Below are 4,957 nucleotides of genomic sequence, written 5' to 3' on the forward strand. Positions count from 1 at the left end.
AGGTATGTCCTCCTCCTGGCTCTAATGTTGTGTTAATGATGTGTGTGGAGGTATGTTGTCCTTCTGGCCCACACGGTTGCCTATATGTTTTGAGTTTGGCTCAGGTTCCAGGTGTTTTGGACCCACTTAACGATCACATTTCCTTGAAATGCTCAGTATTAAAGGAGAATTCCATACTAGCGATTTTCTTAATCCGTAATCTGAACAAAGAGAGAAAACTCCACCTCCGCTCCGGCCGTGCTGTCTGAACACAAATATTAGCCATTGACAATGAATGCAGAATTTACCTCTGTATGTGTCTGAGCCAATCGGCCGGGTGTGTATGTCGGTGGTACATGCACCCTTGGCCAATCAGGGACCACCATTCTTGTGCGATGATATAGAGCGCCGCTCACTTCACACGGGTGTGATTTTATAATTACATCTGTGTTTCATTATGTCGGATAATATTAACACAATTCAATTGTTAATCGCAATTATTTGTGTGATAATGAATCGTCAACTTAAAGGTATATTCAGTGATTTCACTTAATTCAAATATCACTTATTTTTTTGTTTTGTTGTGATAATCCTCCCTACTATAGAGTGTGCTGGCCATATAAGGAGTTCCTTCCTGTCCCCAGTTAACCCCTGGGGGTCAAAAAACCTTAGGTTTCGTTTTTGACTCTCTATCCTGATTGGACGAAAGGCTGGGTCCCACAGCCAAAAACGAAACCTAAAGTTTTTTGAGTGAAATCACTGAATATACCTTTAAATGTGTAAGGGTGACATCCCTACCGACAGCGGTCTGGTACATGGTGTCAGATTGTCCATTGAGTCTGAACCCAGTTCTGCTCCAGATGAGCTGATTGGTCGTTGGTAGTACCTTGCATGGTTGTCTCCGCCGTCCGTCTATGTATGAATTGGCAAATGCAGCGCACAAAATAAAACGCTTTGGATACAAATGCAAAACCATTTATAGAAAAATTCAGACCGTTGCGTGAATTATAGTAATTAGACCATGACTATATCCTATAATATACTGAAATGCCACACGTTGCACAAACAGTGGAAGCTGATATATGGTGGGGCAATTGTACCGCTTGTAACAATCTTTTCACATTCATGCTGTAGTGTATAGCCATTCTCTATCGCAATCCCTGTCACGTTGTCTGTATATATGCTTATATTAAGGCCACACAATACACTTTTAAGTAAAATGTCAGTTAAAACCCCTTTCGAATACCGTCCTGTCCTTCTATGTGTCGGGTCAGTTTCCGTGTCCAATTCCATCGTGCTTTTCTCTGTGGACCTCCGAGAGTGTCTCCGCAGGTGAGACGAGTTAAACCTCTGTCATGTGGGTGATGTTCACTGTGTGGGAGGAGAGGAACAAGGTTCAAACTTCAAGGTTCAATGTTACTTTATTGTATCTCCCTTGGGATAAATTTGGGAGGAGACGAGGCTAGGGAAGGAGGCTAGGGAAGAGAAAAATGACCAAAAGAAAAAAAACAGAGAGCGAGCTAGTCTCTGAGCATGTCATCTATACCAGCCCTTTCGGCAAGAATTATGTTTTGTGTGTGTGTGTGTGTGCGTGTGTGTGTGTGTGTGTGTGTGTGTGTGTTTTGGCTGTGCCCCTCAACACCCCTCCGTCCCTCGTGCCCCCCCCCCCCCCCCCCCCCCCACTCCTCCCCTGTCTCTCGCTCTGTCTCCTTCCCGGTTCCATGGTGCCCTGTGTTCTGTTCCCCAGGTTTCCAGTGTGAAGGCAGACGCCATGATTTATTGTGGCCATCCGTCTCCCCGTGCTCATCCATCACCGCCCTGGTTGCTAGGCAATCATGGCAGCAGCTGTTTGCGTTTGAGTCAGACAGAGGGCCCGTCAGTCAGCGGCGGCAGGTGAAAAGCATTAGGAACACGCCATTGTCATGGCGAATAATTAATCAAAGGCAGGAAAGATAATTAAAAAGATATGACCCTTGCCTATAGCTCTCGCTCGGTCCACACTGCCCGAGAGAGAGAGAGAGAGAGAGAGAGGGAGGGCATGAGAGAGAGACAAGTGTGTGTGTGTGTGTGTGTGTGTGTGTGTGTGTGTGCGCGCATGTGTGTGCGTGCGGGGGGGGGGGGGGGGGGGGGGGGCTGGAAAAGATGAGAAGAGAAGCGAGATGCGGTGGGAGAAGAGGAGGAGTACTCTATTCTTTTTCAGGGTTACACTCGGCGCTGTCTCTCGTTCTCTGTCTCTCTCTCTCTCTCTCTCTCTTTCCACGCCACTCTTTCGCTCTTTGTCTCTTGCTCTCTCTCTCTTCACAGAGAAGGAGGAGGTGGAGGAGAGAGAGGTGAGGAGAGGAGTGAGTGAGTGCTGATAAAACAGGCTCTCCTGTTAGTCGGCGGCGCACTGCTCTAATTAATTAGGAAGAGATGGGCTGGAAAGAGGAGAGGAAGGATGAGAAAATCCTGGCGCAGAGAGAGAGAGAGAGAGAGAGAGAGCGAGAGAATACAAGAGATATGTTGCTGAGTTCTTCAGACTGTTGTGGGTCGACCCCCCCCCCCCCCCCCCCCCCTCTTCTCCAGCCCATACTCTCACCTGCACACAAAGGACAGCCATCATTCCTCTGGCCCACTTTCCTGTTCTCTCCAACCTGTCATCTCTGCTGTCTGTCCTCCCTCACACGCTGTCGCTCCTGTGTCTCGCGTCCTATTCTGTCTGTTAAGCCAAATTTATACTATGTCGAACAGGTTTCCAGGCTATGGCAATGCGTTGCGGTATTAGCTTGTGTTTTGTTCAGCTTGAAAATCATCTTGTTGTTATTGTTATCGGAGAGTGAAGCCAGCATTCGGCAAAGTAGGAATTACATTTTGTACACTGATCCTGGGCCACCCCTATACCAAAAGGGGCCTGTGCTAAATTGCTAGCACATTTATTTTAGGGATACTTTGTTGTAGAGAGAGGTTTGTGGTATAATGTCGTATGCAGCAGCCTTAATAACGTCTAGTAATTTCGTAGTCTTATAGTAACTGTTTCAACAATATATCAAGGTTTGGCTTTGTAGCCTATACATGGTTGGAAGCACAAACAAATCATACTGGCTATTTAATTTCTCTTTACTATCGCACTGGTCTGTCTCGTTGTATAACATAATAACAGAGGGAATCTTTTCTTCCCCAAACGCATTCGCAAAAAATGCAATAGAATGTGGGGTGATCATTGTGCTGTGCTGAGCTGCTATCTGAGGAATCCAGCATTGATCAGCTTGCCCATGTTGGATCTGACTAAAGCTACATTGTAGTGCTTAGTAAACCTAAACCCATATGGGCCTCTAGAGGAGCCAAACATGATCACATTAGCTGCTGTGGTATGGCCCAGTGCAGCTCCATATAGGAACACACCATCTCCCGACAGGTGTGTATTATGTGTGCAAAGTGTGTGCATTTGCAAACGTGGATGAACACGAAAGGACATCTCACGTTCTCTCTCTCTCTCTCTCTCTCTCTCTCTCTCTCTCTCTCCCTGTCGTGTATTTGATCCAAAGCTATGTCCCTGCATGTGTGTTTTGACGGTTCCTCATACTTTCCCACACTCATTTATTATCTGGAGTATATACAAGCCTCGCAGCTCGCTGGAACTGAATGTTCTCTATATGCTGTGCTTAATGACAAGCCAGCAGGCATGCAGACATAACAACAACATGGTAGGGTGGCAAATGCATGGAAAGACAGCTGGACAGGCAGACAGACTCTTAACCCATTCTGACCGGAGGACGATTCTACAAATGTCTTCTAAATCCTGACAGTTTTCTGAAAACGATATGTTTCTATGTCAGTGGCACTCGGTGCCGCGCTATTAGTTGGAAGATCTGCTTATTTTTCACCAGCCAAAGTACGACATAATGCTTAAAACACCAAAAGGGTGTCCCCGCCCAGAATGGGTTAAGACGGGAGAGAGACTGGGAGGACAGACGAGACATGGCGTCAAACAGAGAGACAACGAGACGATAGCGGTATCGCTCGGTCATCGTGGAATCGGTGCAGAAGGACACTAAACGCCAGGTGGTTTGAGAGATTGGAAGACCGAGAGGTGGACTGTCAGACGGACGAATTGGCGAGACAGGAAGTCAGGCAGGGAGAAAGGCAGACAGAGCATCTGTTAACTGTCGGCTTTCTATACCTTTCTGCAGTTCTCACAGAAATTATTTAGCCTGCAGCTTTGCCCAAGTTAACGTGTGGTCTCGGTGACTTATCTCTTTCTTTCTTTGCTCCCCTTTCTCCCTTTCTTTAAATCTTTGGGAGTTTAAGCCACGCGGTCGGTCGGTCGGTCGGTCGGTCGGTCGGTCGGTAAGTAGGTCGATCTGTCGGTCCAAAACTTTCAGCCGCAAACTGGAGAGCTGGTCGCCACTCGAGGTCATCGTTAATTACACGCGTGTTCTTCAAATCATTCCTGACCTCTTCCTTTCTCTCTCACTCGCCTGTGCTTGTTCTCTATTACCTCCATCCTGTCTGTATCCCTCACTTGTCACTGCTCACTGCCTCTATGTCTCTCGCTCACACACGCTCACACACACACACACACACACACACACACACACACACACACACACACACACACACACACACACACACACACACACACAAAACCATCTCCATTTTGATTGAACTAAATGAAGGAACACACGAGTTAGTTATTTAAAGCATACAGAGACATCAGCAACCACAACAAAGGGAGACAAAAATACGTGTGTGTGTGTGTGTGTGTGTGTGTGTGTGTGTGTGTGTGTGTGTGTGTGTGTGTGTGTGTGTGTGTGTGTGTGTGTGTGTGTGTGTGTGTGTGTGTGTGTGTGTGTGTGTGTGTGTGTGTGTGTGTGTGTGTGTGTGTGTGTGTGTGTGTGTGTGTGTGAATGAGAATACAAGTGTGCATATAACATTTTATATTGGCATTCGGATAGATGTACAATAACAACCCCCCCATGGGGAACATAAATAGCCCACC

General features: G+C 46.8%; 1 protein-coding gene across 1 annotated transcript in view; it reads left to right on the plus strand.

Annotated features, from left to right (window-relative positions):
• Positions 1–4,957, plus strand: part of tshz3b (teashirt zinc finger homeobox 3b) — a 62,028-nt gene that overhangs the window by 19,983 nt on the left and 37,088 nt on the right.

This window comes from Protomyctophum parallelum, assembly GCF_964188405.1.
Source record: "Protomyctophum parallelum genome assembly, chromosome: 2".
In the NCBI taxonomy this organism is placed as follows: domain Eukaryota; kingdom Metazoa; phylum Chordata; class Actinopteri; order Myctophiformes; family Myctophidae; genus Protomyctophum; species Protomyctophum parallelum.